This window comes from Lathamus discolor, chromosome 4 (genome assembly GCF_037157495.1).
Source record: "Lathamus discolor isolate bLatDis1 chromosome 4, bLatDis1.hap1, whole genome shotgun sequence".
Classification (NCBI taxonomy): domain Eukaryota; kingdom Metazoa; phylum Chordata; class Aves; order Psittaciformes; family Psittacidae; genus Lathamus; species Lathamus discolor.
The window spans coordinates 63,302,553-63,321,220 of record NC_088887.1 but is presented as its reverse complement, the minus strand read 5'-3'; the positions used below and the strand labels follow the sequence as shown (position 1 = coordinate 63,321,220).

At 39.1% G+C, this 18,668-nt stretch overlaps 1 protein-coding gene across 3 annotated transcripts in view; it reads right to left on the bottom strand.

Annotated features, from left to right (window-relative positions):
* NCK2 (NCK adaptor protein 2) overlaps positions 1-18,668 on the bottom strand; it is a 90,921-nt gene that overhangs the window by 57,649 nt on the left and 14,604 nt on the right. The gene's annotated exons all lie outside the window — the stretch shown is intronic.

The following is an 18,668-nucleotide window of genomic DNA, read 5'->3' as shown; positions in this document are numbered from 1 at the left end:
TGGTTTGGGGTTGTCTGGCACAAGAGATACTGACCCAACATGAGTGAGCTCTGACAGAAGTGGTGAAGCTTGTCATAGGGCCAGAGAACTCTGTTAAGTATTTTTAGCCACAAAAGTAATCTTTCAGAAGAAACTTCAAAGTATTTATACATTCGTTTCTGGGTTTTAATGACACTTCTAACTTGACAGGATGTCTGACAAATTCAGGCAATAAATCCATTAAGATACAATTCAGAAAGAATTCTGAGCATCTTTCTGTGCTGCAGCCCCTAGCTTGTAAGGACAATATATTACAATGCCTACTCAACCTGAGGCCACTCATGCAGGAATGTTTCTGTTCAAAGTCTTCTCTGAACAGACTTCAACCAGCTGCCGCTCTAAAAAAGCATCCTATGAAGAAATTCAATTCAAAAGAGGAATTCACTTAGTGATCTCATGCATCATCTGAAGGGAGTCTACAAGGATTCTGGAGAAAGACTTCATCAGGGACTGTAGTGATAGGACAAGGGGTAACAGGTTCAAACTTAAACAGGGGAAGTTCAAATTAGATATAAGGAAGAAATTCTTTACTGTGAGCACGGTGAGGCACTGAACAGGTTGCCCAAGGAATCTGTGGCTGCCCCATCCCTGTCAGTGTTCAAGGCCAGGTTGGATGGGGCTTTGAGCAACCTGGTCTATTGGAAGGTGTCCCTGTCCATGGCAAGGGTTTGGAACTAGATGAGCTTAAGGTCTCTTCCAACCCAAACCATAATGAAGGAGTGGGGGAAGTATTGACAAAAGTATTATAAATACCTCACACAGATGTTCAAAGATGAGCTTTAGACTTCCACCCATTAATAAGTGGAGTAACAGGACTACTAAAACTATAGTTTGACAAACATATAAGCATAAATATATTGTTAAGGGTAAAGTACACGAGTTTCTAACCCTCAGCTCCCCAGCTGCAAAGGAAGCTACGGCATTGTTAGCCCTCCTGAAAAACATACAAAAAATACCCCAAACCAACCAAAATGGAAGATAGCAAATTATAAGGCTGTTCTTCAAACAGAAAAGCCTCCTGATCCAGCTCAGCTGGATGAGGAATATGCCTGTGACAGCAGAGAGCAGACAGGGCTGAAGGATCACCTCCCCCCTTCTCCTTTGACAGGGATATGGCTGGAGCACCTTCTGCACCACCACCCAATCCAGCTTTTCAGCTTTCTCTAGACACAGACTGTAGGCAACCACACTTCGTTACATCAGTTTTCCTACCCAGTTACACACCTTAACCGTGCTCTTGCTGAAAATTGTATTTGAAATTATAGAACAAATATCAAGTAAATGGGAAAGATGCTTCAATAAATGAAGCAACATTAAAAGCCTGAGGCATGACAGATCTATTTTCCTACCAGCTGAGTGTTTTGTAGTACATGCTTTTCCCCTGTCAATAATGCAAGAACATTTTTTATATTAAGGGGGAAAAGTGAGAAAACAAAAGTAACTTCATTTTTTGTTACAAGATCATCTGAGGTAGCTTCTTCCCCTTCCTACCTCACAAGTCATCTACCACCCATTACCATCCACCACTGAATACTGCACCAAGCTTCAATTTTGTTTCAGATTTTTTATTGTTGTTGCTTAAAGGAAAAGCTAACACCTCTCTCAATTACTGCTTCCACCTTCAGAAATGTACATTTACATTTAGAACTTGCATTTGAAAGTAAGATGAAAAACAGGACTGTTAATCACAAAGACAAAGGTAGCTTTTCAAGTATTTATTAAGTCAACTGGGGAAGTAGTATAGTTGAGGAAAATAAAGAGTCCAAATTCCATCTAAACACATAAGAAAAGAATGAGTCATGTGTTTATCTCAGTATAACAATGCTAACTTCCTTCTCTACAAGAATGGTTTTATTTTCACAGCTCAATTAATGTACATTAAAAGTAGCTCAGGATGTTAATGGTGATAGGGCAAAGAGCCAAAGGAAGAAGATGCACAAGAAAACCTCATTGCTACCAATACTTCAAATAAAACACTGATAATCTAACACATAAGGACAAGATTCAGACCAGCCTCTGTCCTCTCTGGGCTCAATTCCATTGTATTGTGACCTTCTATTTTTCTCTTGCTAAAAATCTTCACTTTGCTATGGAAGAACCAGAAGTTTTCTGCTAAGAGTCGCACAGAGTCTCACTTCCCCAGAAGCGTAACAAGTTTCCATCCACACCCCCACAGCCCAAAGCTTTGCCTGCAATGCAGTGAGTTGCAGAGTGACTCAAACTCGCAATGGAAACCTGGACAGCAAGTAATTCACTTATACTTTAAATATGTTCTTTGAAACAACCTTTCAGTTACAGAAGTCTGAGATCTTTCTTCCTGAAGGGCAGTCAATGGAAACAGTGGTTAGGGTATGAGACTATCTGCCCCCACATAGGAGGCTTGTACTGTAGATGGGGTTTTCTGGTTCTCCTACTGCATCCTACCAGCCAGGACTCTAAAAGCTGTATTTGATAGCAAAGCCAGACTGGGGAATGAATAGTTAAACTTAGAATATGAATGAATCTCCATCAACCTTCAAATTAAGTCAACAACTTCTTTGAAATGCAGCAAGGCAAACAGGTACAGAGCTGGGCAGTCATGTCTCGTGGTATCATGAGTTCCCATTACTTCTGTACTACCTGGTGTGACACCTAGTTGTCATATCCCAAACCTAACACCAACACTACTGCAGTAGTGTCAGCCCTGCTGCATATAAAATGCCACAGTTCCTTACCATATGTGACTGCCTCTATATCTTATGATTCCTGTAAGGCCTAGAGCAGAAGAACAGAAGACGACCACAACGAACAGGAATAGCAGAACATAGGAACTGGATGGACACGTGATTACAAACACACAAGGTAGAAAGCCAAAACTATCTACATTTGAACACAATTTTACAACCTTAAGAATAAATTAGTGCCTCTTGTACTGATTACACTACAAATAACATCCAAAGTTATTAATCGCCCTTCCTTTCACTAATAGCTCTGATGTGCCCCATTTTCTTTATCGCCATGGTTAAAATCCAGATTCAGCATTACAATGACTATTTCAATGACAGCTCTCTCAGCTCGCTCTGTAGTACTTGACTACCTCCTATTTAAATTCTGACATGAAATAGCTAAAATAATCTCTGATACTTAATATGCTAATACACAAGAATGACCTGACCATAAACCTGTAGTGCACAGAGTGGGTATTTTACCTCTGATGGTTAAGGCATTCAAGTGACTCCAATAACTTTGACAAAATTCAACAACTGACATATTATTGGTGACCTTCTGGAGAACAAATGAAAAGCATCACATTAATACAAATTCTCCTGTGGAGAAGATCAGGATGGCAATCTGCCAGTTCATTACACCATCTAGCTCCACTCCAACATTAAATATTGCCTTCCTTTGTAATTGACTGAAATGCACTGGAGCAATTGCAGGTAACCACTTTGGGCTATTAAAGTATTCCATTAAGACTTCTCCATTAGGCAGATATTTCAAATGAAGTTATGTCAAAATAGGCTACACTCAAAATATTTTAACTATGCAGACAATTGGGCAAGCACAATCCAGTTCCCCAGAGCAGCACTCAAATGCTCAATGCCTGAATTTGCTTAAAGGGAAAAGAAACTCACTAAGTTCATTCAAGACTCTAGTATGAGCTGAGTATTTTAACCTCCTAGTCGTATATATATCCTCACAAAAGTCACTTAATATAAACTTCTTCTGAAGCTAAGAAAATAGTAATGTTAAAATATGCAACCATTCTTTAACTCTGATAAGGTAAGGCAATCACTGAATACTACATTTTAAAATTAAGTATGAAACAGGGAAAAAACAGAAAGCAAGACTGGATTCACATAACATAAGGTTTCAAAAAGGCAGCAAATTGCAACATTGCATTACAATGTGTATAGCATTCTGAAAACAAAATTTAAATCCTTTCACGCTATACACTCTATACAACTAAGGTTTTCTTCTCTAAAGATTTCAGTTCCTTAACATCAAGAAGGCAAGTGAAATGGGCACAAGAACAGTCTCACTCCCTTACATGCAGAAAAGACTGCCACATACTTAAAACACTAGAAAACATCTAAGTCCGTATGCCAGCTGTGAAAATGAGAATAGCTCTTGAAGCAAAGAAACTTCTGTGTTTTAATGATCTTTTTTAAGCTGCCCAGGCTTAGAGCCATCACTAAAGGCTGCAAGGGTTACCCTGAGAAGTCTGTGTCTCTTCTGAACAGTGCACAGGCAGGAGGTTGTGTATCTTATCTGTGCTCTTATCTGGCATGTAAGAGCTGTAGCACACCTCCCAGCCATGCTGTCTGTATTGGAGAAGTTATTAGACATGTATCATTGGTCACTCAGACCACTGTTTTTGTTTTGTTTTAAATAGACATATACTTTGTAGGGGGTAGGGAGAGGAACACAGCTAGAGACAGTGCAATGGCTCACACTTCAACCCCATGCAACCAAAGAGGCTATGCTGACCTATATTCTCACTTAACTCCTGTAGTCAAATGCATATCCTCTTCAGACTTATGTATACAAGATACGTTTCAAAAAACAAGAACATTTTTTACATCTACTTGCACAATCACTAACTCCCAATCTTCTCGGGAAACACAAGCAGTTGATTGTCTAAATAATATCAATGTTTAAAATAACTACTGTATTTCAAAAGACAACTTCTACTGCCAGCTTCCTCTGTAGCTGCAATCCAACTGCATGCATGACTCACATCTTTTTACATTGGAAAGAAACAAGGAGGGTGACATCTGTTAATGACTGCATCTGCTAAGAATTCTACAATATATATATTACAGAATCACATTATTTTATTAAAAGTAATCACATACTTCTTACATTCTTTCAGCTAGAAGTTTTCCCAAAGCTATTAAAAAAACCTAATACTGATACCAAATTACTACCTAAACTCACTGTAATATGCAAATTTCTAAACTCCTGGCTTAAGTAGGATTTCCCAACTTGATACTTATTGATATTGACCTAATTCAAATTTGATTATGCTGAGCTGCAAACTTGCAGGGCAGTCCCTGCATGAGAAAAAGCAAAATAAAAGCAAACCCCCAAAGCAGAGTGGAGAAACTGTGAATGGGAGGCCAGGAAGCCTTTCCCCCAGCAAGGCTACAAACTCTTTAGGAGGACATGGAATATTGCAGTCACAGGGAAACAAACAACAAAAACCCAAAACCAACAAGAACCCCCATACACCTGTTTTTTCAGATGGATAATTGAGCATCAAAATAAATGCAAGCCCTGCCTAGTCACTCTGCAAGCTGAAGGAAGCTCACAACAAAAGTACCATGCCAGCAAAATAGCCCCAGGTTTTTTAAGCACTCCTATTCAGGAGCCATCTGTGAAAAGTGAAGTACTGAAACTCCATTTTACCTCAATTCCCCCATTTTTTCCTTTCTATGTACAATAGGAATAAGAAAACACAAACTTTCTCATTTTCCTTATTTAAGGGTCTACAGCTGGCCATGTAAGTGTATGCATAAATATCCCTAAAGCACACACAGGAGAAGCAACAAAGGTCTTAGGACAGCTCTAAGCCCCTCAAGAGCCCTTACAAATATATTCTGAAAGCCATACATTACCAATTATAATTGCAGATAGATAAGCAGAACCTGAACTGTAAGTACCAAGGCTGTTCTTAAACTTTGTCTCCCAGTATCTTTAAGGAAACAAAATGATAAGACTTCAACCTGAGGTAGTGCTTAACTAAGCAAGCTTCTCAGCTCATGGTTTGAACATAAGATAATTATTTTGGTATCCTTAATAGGATACCTTATTATTCAAATTAAAGATTTCATTTTTAGAAACATCTTAGCATTTATAGTTAGGTAACTTTTTTGGCACTTATAATTTGTACACATAGTTTAATAATTTGTTCTTCTGGAACTTCAGACTTTTTCTGATCAATACTTCAAATTTTTGGTTTGTAAAAAAATACACAGTGACTGCACTTCCATTAAGCAAAAATAAGATCAGAATCTTTGAGCACCTGAGTGGCTAACAACTCATCAGCTCAAGCACCTCCTTCACAAATCTATTCTTCCTACTGCGTATTTGCTTTAAAATGTTTTACGTAACACATACATGACCAGTTCTTCCAAACCTCTCTAGTAGAGTCAGAGCTTTAAATTCAATAGCTGTGGATTTCAGGGCTATGAAAGATGACTATAAGCAACATATTAATACACTCTTCACAGCGATCGAGTAATCTGAACATGTACCTTACCGAAAATACACACCTCTACTGAAAAAAGGCATTCACCGATGCTTTATGGAGAAGCAAAAACAAAGATTCCAGTGAATTAGCTACCACAGAAGGATTCAATGCTAACTCACTATCAGAGGAACACTAGGCAGAGATGCCTGGTTAGCACTCGTAGCTAGGGAGGCTCATGTTTAAGATAAGCAAATAAATCTTACATCTCCACAGTTAGTGAAGATTTGCTTTGGGGTGAGATGTAACAGAAAATTAACTGTACAGGGGCTACAGGGAGACTATGGATTACTAATACCGTAGAGTCAAGTAAAGCAGACCTCGTCCACTGGCAATTCAAAGTTAAAGCCTGACTGCAATCCTTATTAGAGTTTTGTTCAGGTAAATTATTCATTCTTTCTTAGTCCAAAGAAAATCTTTCGTATGTGTGCATTCAACACAGCACTGTCTGAATTTGAAATATCAGTGCCACTACTGTCTTGGTGCTAAATTATATGGATAAGGCGATGTTAAGCAGGACAGGTCAAGATCAGTGACTGTCTTTGAAAACACCAGGCAGATACAAGGAATTGGTGGAAATACACCCTGACTGATGTCTTCAAGGAAGACATTGCCAGAAGCTTCTTGATAACTCTCAAACTACAAAGCAATGACTTCATATGTTACACAGATAGAGCAAGGCCTGGTCTGGTCACTCCTGACCTGCTGTAAAATCTGTCATCACCATCAGCTGCAGCAGTCACTTCGTGCATCTGAACCTGTTTGTTGAAGGTGTTTGGGTTTTTTATCCTTTCCTCAGAGCCACCACGTACATAAGGATGCTGTAGACATTACTGTTCAAGTAGAGTATCTTACTTTGGAAAATTATGCAAGCTCTGCCCTACAAACTTCACCTGAAGCACTGTGAGCATGAATGGAAGCCATTTCACTTTGAATGGATGGCAGAAAGAAGTCCAGGCATCTTGGCACTTGGGTGAAGAAATCAATAATGACTTCAGCTGAGGGAGCAAGTTGAAGAAATCTACCTCAAGCACCACCAGAAAGAGTAGAAAGATTTACTGTTTACTGAAGCTGGGTATTTTATTGAAAATGTTGAAAAGCCCAGAGCTGAAGAATTCACACAAACAGACATTAAACTGGAATCTGTTAGTAAAATTGAGGGAGGGAAAAAAAAAAAAAAAACAAACAAAAAAAAAAAATAAAGACCACAACACAAAATCCCTTACTGAAACTGGAATATGCTCAAGTAGGACCTGGTGTTAGAATTCACTAATGCCCTGATGAAAATTATCTTGCCTGGGAAGAGCAAGGTGGTTTTGTCCCAGTATATTTGTATATCAATGGCTGGGAAAAACTGGCATTCCAGACAAAGATTTCCTGAGTCTCCTCTGATGACCCAACTGAAGAAAACAATAAACTTCATGCAGTTCAAGTATAAAACTACTATAACGAGGTGTTCATAACTAACAGCCAAAGGTAAGTAGAAGATAAATACTTGGAACATAGAGGTGGCTTTGATTCCTACATGAATTGGCAGGCGATACATGCTAGTCCGTGATGTGTGGTACTGTGCCCATCCTCTTTGGGCATGGCAGAATGACAGTCTCTGAAGTCAGCACCTTCAACCTGCAGGTCAAAACTAAACCACTAGGTTCCTCAGATCCACAAAAAGAAACTAATACCCAAGTTGCTAGGAACAGTACTTCAAGAACACAGTCCATCAAAATAACTGCTTTTTCTTCCAACTTAACAGTCAGAAATCATTGAAGCAGTTTTTGCCTGAACTACCCCACAAACTTTGCTTTAGATTGACAATGAGAAACATTAACACAGCTTTGGTTCCACCTCAGCTTACAGCAGCCCTAGCCGCAGGCGCTGCTATTATTGCTGTTTGAAAGATAACTAGATATTCCAAAATCTCGTAATACCCAAAGAGAACTTGGCAACACCCTACCTTCTGAGGTTTTCAGCACCAATTTTCTCCCTTTCATGTCCTGTACACATTTGACGGTGTCTTATTCTACTCATTTTAATAATGCCAATTCAGTGGCAGACTACAAATGAAAATGCAATAGAAACATTGCAGGCACTGTAACAATAGTCAAAACAAAGATTTCCTATGGCAGCTGTCAAATTAATGACATCTCCAAAGCTATCTAAATACAGTATCTGGGCAGAAATCCAATTATGTCAATTCTGCCTGAATACCCCAAAAGAGAGTCCTACTGGGGTTAGAAGTGGAAACAATTTTAAGAGCAGATTAGCTACATAAGCAGCTCCACACTTGAAACCAGAACAAGGGAACAAAAACCTAAAGGCATGACATTTATCTGGACACATGGGAGAGGGGGAAAAAGAACTGTTAGACATCTGGCAAAAGGTCAAAGCCAATTACCTTGTCCAGATTTGCTCCTCAAGATAATAGCTTCTAGGTTCACTTCTTCAAGAAAAGATGTATTGACTCCAGTAGTTACAAAGATTTCTGCTTACCTCTACAACCTCCACTACTGCTTTGGTTTTCCCAAAACTTTTTTCCCAACAAAAATATTAACAGCAGTAGTAGAACATGCCAACCTCCCAGAAGAACAAGCTAAATTTATCTAAACCCCAAATGAAATAATATTCTGCCTCACTTACATACTAGGCAGCAGTGACAAATGGTATTCAGGGCTTTTAATTGAAGAATATGATTTCTTGCTGGTTTTGCTGCTTTCCTTAAACCACTGTAACCGCTGATTTCTGTTTTCCCTTGGAAGTGTCTGTGTTACTGCTCAATTATGTGGCAAATTCAGTTTGTTGAACCTTGCCACAGGATTGAAAAACAGACAAGGACCAAAGTGGGGGTGAAATAGCCTTTTAATTCAACAAAGAAAACAAAACAAAAGGATTCTGTTCTTTCTTTGCAGGAATATTAAAATAACTGCTTTTGAAACCACAGAGAAATGAAAGTTTGCTGTTTTTTAAATGAAACTATTAAAACTAGAAAACTCAAGTAAAAACTGCATGTGCCAAGTAACTGAAGCAATATATATTGGTTAGTAACTATGTCCTAATTATAAACCTTTATGCCTATTACGAATAGATAAACCTTTAAATAAATCTAAGCGAAAAATGATGAAAAATAGCAGTCTGATTTAGACTGTTTCTAATCCTGATCCGTCTGTATACTGGAGAGAACACTTTCAAAGGTAAGGATATAACTTACTGTACATATATTGTGAGTGCTTCTGCTATCAGCATGATACCAAATTCAGGAGAGAGCAAAGCATTCATTATGAACGTGCCTATATTTAAGGTTGTGCATTCCTCACTGAGCTTTTTACACCAAGATTCTCATAGTCAGAGGCGAGGGGTTTTTTGTTGCTGTTGGGTTGGAGGTTTTGTTTCTTGAGCACAGACATCAGGGATATTCAGAAACATCTGAAAATAAGAAACTTTCCTGGTCAAAATCATAGAATCATAGAATAGTTAGGGTTGGAAAGGACCTCAAGATCATCTAGTTCCAACCCCCCTGCCATGGACAGGGACACCTCACACTAAACCATCCCACACAAGGCTTCATCCAACCTGGCCTTGAACACTGCCAGGGATGGAGCACTCACAACCTCCCTGGGCAACCCATTCCAGTGTCTCACCACCCTAACAGGAAAGAATTTCCTCCTTATATCCAATTTAAACTTCCCCCGTTTAAGTTTTAACCCGTTACCCCTTGTCCTGTCACTACAGTCCCTATAGGCCCCCTTCAGGTACTGGAAGGCTGCTATGAGGTCTCCACGCAGCCTTCTCTTCTCCAGGCTGAACAGCCCCAACTTCCTCAGCCTCTCTTCATACGGGAGGTGCTCCAGTCCCCTGATCATCCTCGTGGCCCTCCTCTGGACTTGTTTCAGCAGTTCCATGTCCTTTTTATGTTGAGGACACCAGAACTGCACACAATACTCCAAGTGAGGTCTCACAAGAGCAGAGTAGAAGGGCAGGATCACCTCCCTCGACCTGCTGGTCATGCTCCTTTTGATGCAGCCCAGGATACGGTTGGCTTTCTGGGCTGCGAGCGCACACTGCAGCCGGCTCATGTTCATTTTCTCATCGACCAACACCCCCAAGTCCTTCTCTGCAGGGCTGCTCTGAATCTCTTCTTTGCCCAGTCTGTAGCTGTGCCTGGGATTGCTCCGACCCAGGTGTAGGACCTTGCACTTGGCATGGTTGAACTTCATAAGGTTGGCATCAGCCCACCTCACAAGTGTGTCAAGGTCCCTCTGGATGGCATCCCTTCCCTCCAGTGTATCAACCGAACCACACAGCTTGGTGTCATCGGCAAACTTGCTGAGGGCGCACTCAATCCCACTGTCCATGTCAGCGATGAAGATGTTAAACAAGACCGGTCCCAACACCAATCCCTGAGGGACACCACTCGTTACTGGTCTCCAGCCGGACATCGAGCCATTGACCACAACTCTTTTGAGTGCAGCCATCCAGCCAGTTCTTTATCCACCGAGTGGTCCATCCATCAAATTGATATCTCTCCACTTTAGAGAGAAAGATGTTGTGTGTGACAGCGTCAAACGCTTTGCACAAGTCCAGGTAGATGACATCAACTGCTTTACCCTTGTCCATCAGTTCTGTAGCCCTATCACAGAATCTGTTAAGTTCTAGAGTGTACAGCTAATTCAAAAAGAAATTCAAAGAAGTGGGTACTACGCAAATGCAGGGTTGCACTCCAGAACTCAGGGCAGATTTGATTTAAAGCTATGCCAATGAACAACAGCCACCGTGTTCACTCACTCAAGGTGAATCTCAAAATCATTTTGAGAGGCATGCACAAAGATCCCTTCACAAACCAGCAATTTTGGATATTACCAGTTTGGACAAATTCAAATCAGTAACCCACCACGTTTTCTGCTGTTAAAACATAACTTACAATATCAGATACAACAATTTTAACTAAGCTTCTTCATAATATACTGTATTTTCTTACAATTAAAAAATATAATGTCTATTTAAAATAGCTTTCAATTGAACCATGCAGTCAATGAGGCTGTCAAAAACCTTTTGGCAAAGGCTAGAACAAAATTTTTCAGCATCAATTTTATTTTAATTTTTTTAGAATATATACAAGGAATCTATTTGTTGCCAGTTCTTTATTACAAGATTTCTTTTCTGTATTTGCTCTCTAGAACACGCTGAGCACAGTATCATGAATCCTCCTTTGTGTCACACAGGCACTGAAATCCAATTACTACTCTATTAGGTCTCATTTAAATCCCATACGGTATGACAATAAACTGAACGAAATGAGCATCAGCACGTTTTTCAACCATCTTTACAATATGACATAGATGGCAATCACAGCTTAATAAAATTTCATTTACAAGGAAGGTAGCTCAGAATGTTCTCTTTCTCTGCCAGGCGTTTCAGGGAAACCTGGGAAACACCACTACTTCCCACCCTCCCTTGAAGAAGCCAGTTGACCATCACTATGTCATGCTTCTCAAACACCTGAGCCTTCTGCTTGTGGCATAGGAGTTTGTCTTGGTGCTCAATGCTTACAAAACATGCAAACCATACCAACCAATTGAATATTTACTCCAAACGCATCAGTTTCTTTTTTTTCAAGATTTCCTGGATAAGGAACCCTTTGACACAGGGTGACATCAGGTTGGGAAGAAGGGAGGGAAGAGCAAAACAAAACTACGCCAATCTGGAGGGTAGTGAAAAGATGATGGCATTTTAAGTAAGCTGTTATCCCATTTGAATGTAAAAAAATATTCATTGCTAAATCACAAGGTAAATCTGAACAACTTTCAGAAGCTCTGAATACTTCACCACTTCAGTGCAGGTAATTTAGGGATGATTTATGGATGTATTATAATCACATGCCTTTCTACCTTCATTACAGTATTTCCGAAGCTTGTCTCACTACACAGCAACTACCGTTTATAGACGTCCAGGTCTGCCCTTTGTTTTTATTGGTTATTTTTCATTCGCAAGAGAAACAAAAAATCCCTCATTTGTAGTAAGCAGTCACCACAGTCAAAGCTCTCTGAAGGATGCACGAGAGCTTTGTTGAATTGCTGTTTCTTAATAGCTGACCTGACTAACTCATCTTCCTCGTGCAGACTACAAATCAAAATGTCATGCTGACATTTAAACACATGCTCTGTTGCTAAAAAACAAAAGCCAGGAAAACACATGCCATCCACTTTCAAACATGTTCTCCAGACAAAAAAGTTCAGAGTTTTAAGAACAGACTTTGAAATATTTCAGTCATTACATGAAACAATTTTAGTTGAAATTTTATTAAATTTTGTTCTTTACATGCCTACCACAAATAGTAAACCATGAGAAACAGGTAAGTTCCAACTTGAGGGAGAGACTATGCTGATGCATGGAGGAGGGTAATTAAATCGTTTCAAAATTTATGCTCTAATTCTGCAATTAGAATGGGAAGATCTGGGCCAGAGCTTTCTCCGTGCAGAGGAGATTATAAAGACAGTAACATTATTGATTTTCTTTTTACTTCTTGCTAGAAAAGGAAGCAGAAGGCGGAGGTGTTTCTCCATGCATATCACTCAATCACCCAGTCTTTTCTAGTGTATTTCCACAGGGGTTTTTGTGCATGCTCTTTAAAATGCCTTCCTCACTGCACTGCCTATCTTTTGCTCCAGTTTAAGTTCTTCCCATTCATCTTCACCTTATACCTAAAACTATGGGAAGGCCATATGAAGCAACAACAAAAGCCAAAGATCACAGACCTTCATTCTGCCTGCAACTCTGAGGAATATAACAGACCTTAAGGAACATGAGCTTCACTTGCAAAAATCTCAAGATGTCAGCTTCATGATTCAAATGTCTTTGCCTGAAAATGAAGCTAGAAGTACCATCTCTTTGTTTTTAAAGGTAATGAAGGACTGAAAACACTAAATTGTACTTATAAGCTTAAATAATTTTGAAAACTCTAATTTACTTTCAAAAAGAGAGAACAATTTCTTTTCTACGGGATTTTAATTATATTTGCTTTCACTTTATTTTACCATTCCTTTCAGTACGCTATGATGGCAAACACAGATCTTATAACAAGAACTTATCCTCTGGGAAGTTATACCTCTTGAGCTGCAGAAGAGCACAAACATCTTGCATGCTTCAGAACACAAAGCCTATTGCCATGAAACCTCAGAGTAAGAGTCTCAGAAACCCACTGTCAATTGCTAAAGCATGCACAGAATTTGTATCTGAAAAATGGGTTATAGCAATCTTTCATTTAAATCAGCTACATCATAGATGCAACGAGTGCTTTCTTCTTCTTAAATAGAAAGCAACAGTTCCCAGTAAAAACCAAGAATTTTCAAATATACAGACTACGAACATATCAAGTGCTTAAATTATTAGCTACTGTATTTTTAGAAGCACTAGGTACCTTAAGAAAGCAGCACAAGAAGCTTCGAGTTCTTAGCACATTCAACATATGGTAGAAAAAATAAATAAAAAAATATATATGTAAAAAAATAATAATAATAAAAAAGCAAAAAATCAGTCCAGGAACAGACATCCTGCATGAACAGGATTTAAAATTCTGGTCATGGTCCAACAGACAGAAATAAACATACCACAGTGAAGCAATATCAAGGACAAATAGCATGATGCATCATCTAGTACCCTCTTACAGGGTACACTATTAATTTATTCCTTTGCCAAAAAATTATTTTCACCTTACATTTTACTAACTTACAGTAACTTTACACGTGCAAACTTGCTTGTTCAATTATAGAATCATAGAATAGTTAGGGTTGGAAAGGACCTCAAATTAGAATTACCTTACCCTTTCTGTGATGACTGGCATTAATGATCTCAAGAAGCTATATTCACAATACGGAAATATTCAGTATTCAGCAATTCAAAATGTGGAAAACATGGAACCAAGTGACTCAGGCCTACTTGTTTTTATTACAGACAGATTACTATCTCACTTTGAGAGATGCAAAGGAAAAGAGGACAGGAAAAAAAGCAACCCTCCAGAGTGCAAACCCACCAAAATTCCCTGTCATGGGTTTCTATGCCTATTACTAATCAGTAATGAAGTCTTGAAGCGTTGCTCTTAGAAACTGTAAACATTACGAACTTTGCTGTTTGCTCCAGAACTGAGTTTTAGCTTTGCCACCTAAAAAAGTTGGCTGGCTTCACCACAGACACGGCTCCTTTTCTGCAGAATACAACCTGATGGGAGCTTCAAATGAACATACCAGGTCTGAGACCCAACCTCAAAGCTGTCTCAGAGCAAAAATGCCTCCTGCTTGAGTAAAGCTTCAGATTCTTGAAGAAAGGACCACTGCAAAGGAAGGAGGCATTGTTTTTTCTTCCAGCGTCTTAATATGTCCACAGGTAAAAGACTTCTCTTTCCTATCAGTGCTCCCGCTGAAGCAGAGGCAGGAGTCCTGCCCGGACCTGCTACTGAAGAACAGTTACACTGGCAAGCAGAAGACTAGATAATCTGACACAAACACCAGTTTAAAGACATTCTTGGCACATATTACTCAATGAAATTTATGATGTTAAATTAAAGAATGAGCCGTCAGACTAATACATACACATCTGCAAACTCTGAAGGCATCTTGTGTACCTATGCAAAAGCTTGACTGAAAAACGGAATGAGACTGTTGGGGTCCTCACAAATCAACCACAGGACTTCTGTAATTCTCAGCAGGGCAGGATTTCCCCCACAGCCCGAAAGACTGACTCAGGCTAATTACCACCAAATGTTATGAAACAATTCTTCACTAAAAAAAAAAAAAACCCAAACAACACAAAACAAAGCCAACCCCCACACATCCATGGTTTCAAAGAAAACTTGCAGAACTAAAAGTATGCGTAAATTGATGGCCTGAGGGTAGCATGACTTCTGCTTCACGTATACAGGGTTCCTCCAGATAGTACGAACACATAAACAAGAACACAAATCTAGCAGGGATATACCCTGGTTGCTAGACCTGGCTATCACATCTTCATTACTGCCATTACCTGTGATACCTAGATTAAAGCTTGGATGGGCATGTAATCATAGCTTAATTTTATTGCAGAGAGATCTGCCAAACTGCTCCTCACTGGTGTCTTCGAAACGAGAGCTTGGGTAGCGTATGTAGTCTGCTAGTAAGTGGCTGGTAAAGGCTCTACACCTTGCGTACAATAGAGAGTGGGAGGCTGGTGTGATAACTCACATGAGAAGGTCAAGCAGTGCAAAAGCGGAGGAAGAAACAGGACAAGAACAGCCATAATGTAAGAGGAACAACACTGAACGAGATGCAGAAAGACTTCATGCAATTAGCAATTCCCTACACAGACGGGGGAGGAAAAATACACACAAAAGAGCTGTGCAGAGTTTAGTTTTCTTAATTAAGCTGGTGACAAGCAACCATTAATTATAACAGATATTTTAACGCATTCAGAACAATTTGACCAAAAAAAAAAAAAAAAAGGGGGTTGGCTGGTAATAGCCTAGGTGCAGACATCCTTTTTGATACACTTGACATTTTGGAGATAATAAATTCAAGGAAAATTATAAACAATAAAGGTAACGCAGACCATCTACAGGAAGCATTTTGTACTTGACAGCTTTAAACTCTAATCCTTAAAGATAAAATCAGAACTAATGAATTCAAGCCAGTCTTTGAGAAGGGAAAGAACAGCGGTGACTTTTGTTGTTAATTCTGATCCAAGTCAAAGACATGATGAAAAGGTTCAGCATATAGGGATTCTTCAGATGTCTGACTACATCTCGGGATTTTTCAAAGTTTCTTTCCAAAGTTTCTTTCAAGATGTGAATACACACAGTATTTCTAGAAAAATTGGGAGAAGGGTTTTCAAACAAAGCGATGAAGAACAAGGCTGAACTAACAAATTCACAATGTACTGATACTCCCCTTAAACTATTTCAAAATGAGTCCAGTTTCTATACAGATGGAAATTTGAGAAGCGTACTACCATTCTGACACAGAACACTATGCTTAAAAACTGTGCGTAAAAGAGGTAAAGCTGTGCCTTTTCTTTTATTCCCACCAAAAAAAACCCAGAAGTTGCATTTCAGAAATGCCAAATTCTTGATCACAAATAAACAATACACTCAGTACAAGCTTAATGCTATATAGCTTGCTACAGAATTTCAAGAGCAAGGAACAAAGTTTTATTATTTTGGGGGGATTTCATCTATACTCCAGAAGTCTTTAAGTGGAGCAGATACAAACTGAGATCTGTATTAAGAAAAAAAAAAAAAAAAATCCTTCATCTCAGAAAGAGTAAGATCATTTGAAGATGGATTTCACAATAATAAAAATAAAAGCCATTCAGAGAGAAAGGAAGGATACCATTTTCCCCTCCTAGAACTCTCCCTGAATTTTCAGACAGTTACCCATTACCCCCACAAAAGGACACACTCTCAGCATCAGGAACCCCACACCCTGTGTCTATTCATGTTTCTGACCATGACCTCTAACCAGGAATTGGTGCTCCATGCCCCGTAGCAGGAACACACATGCGCATAACCCTAACTATTTCTGTGATTCTGTGATTCTATCCCAAGTGCAGCTCCTGGCCCTCCTGCCTGCTGCCAGCAAGAGCCACTTTCCTGCTTCTTGCCTCTCACCATAAGATCCATCCTTGTCAAACTGATTTTTTAATTAACATAGGCCTAATGAATTGGTATTTTCCAGGAGGTAGGAAAACATTTTTCCACCAGAAGGCTGTGTGACTAAGAACATCAAGACTGTCAGTAATTATAAACACATGTAAAACTGCTGCTTTACATCACTGAGTATCATCCCTTCACCGTCACATTTTTATTGCAACTGGAGCACATAACACACACTTTCACTCAAGGTCAGAAACAGCAATTAACTGGCACACGGCAAGTTAAACTGAACCATGGAGATGATCTAACATGGAGGAAACTCACACCCTTATTGAAAGCCTTGGGGTTTCATGCAAAGCAAACAGCATAAGGGCTGTGGGCTGGAAGCAGTTAGGAACAATTACTGTATCAAGGTACAACACTTTATAAAAGAAAAATCTGGGGAAAGGATTTAGTAGATGAACATGATTTCCCCTGTGAACTCCCTCTGACTGCTACAGGAAGATACAATTAATTTTAACAAGTTCTACCAAACAAGCAACAACTGTGGCAAAATATTAACCACTCAAATTATTCATGTCATAAGAAAGGGTTTTTTTCCCCTCTTTCTATATAAAGAAAATTAAAAAATTCATTGTCTTTGAATCTGAAGAAATTCACAGAGTTTGGGTAAACTTACATGAACACAACCAATCTCAATCAGAAACTACCTTATCAGTTTGCCCTTCAGAAGGATGCTTTTTTCTAAACAAAACCTGATACAAATTCCCCAAACATCTTTTCTGCATTTAAAAAGTTTTCATAGAGTCTCCAGGATTAAAAATAACCCCGGTACAAACATCTCCAGTAATGCTTCCTCAGCTTTTACTAACCAACAAAAGCTTAAGTAATCTACTCATGAGGAAGAATCAATACAGAACCTTTTAAAGAGACACAGCATATATAAAAATAACAGTTCAACAATACTTAAGAATTAAGTTCAGGCATTAAAGCCTGAAAGAGAGGTTTAGGCACAAAAAGGGTTGGAAATGAAGGACTGCAACCAGTAACAGCATTGCCAGTAGCAAAAGGATGCTCAGTATTTCTTAGCATCTCCCAGAATAACACAGCGGCACATAAACTGAAGTCCTGCTGAAATTAGTGCGTATTTTGAGACATAAATTATGTCTACACTTTACTGCATTAGGACAGCAGCTCGGAAACAAGCATGCGATCCCTCCAGCAGAATTTACTTCAAAGCCTCCCCCCTCCTCTGCCTACAGAGCTTAGCAATAGATAAAATTGAGAATGTGGTTTTCATTCATTTCTTCCAGGCACTCTAAAATTCACACACGCACCTCAGAGTGGCTTGAAATCTGGCGTGCCATATGGCAGTGCATTTGTCATTTCCAGAAATATGTTGAATATGGGTTCCAGAGATATAAAGCCCCCATGAAAAAAAAAAAAAATTAAAAACAAAACTCCTGAAGCCAACAGATTCTGTTCAAACGCCACCAACTTTATACTACGCACAACTGGAGAGCCTGGGCTTTGATCAGGCTTCAAAGAACCTCTTCATTTGCCCCAGAAAATAAATCTGATGCCTGAGCTTGTGGAGGCTTATTTCCCTACTGTTTTGCAACTCTGTAAAGTTATTTACACTTGCCTTAAGTGAGCCTGAAGTAGAAATAATACATCAACATCAGTACTAGAATTACAGAAACATATTGCACTCGGAGCACAAAGTAAATGATTTACAAGCTACAAAACAGTGGAGAATCAGGATAAAGAGTTTTATGGCTATTT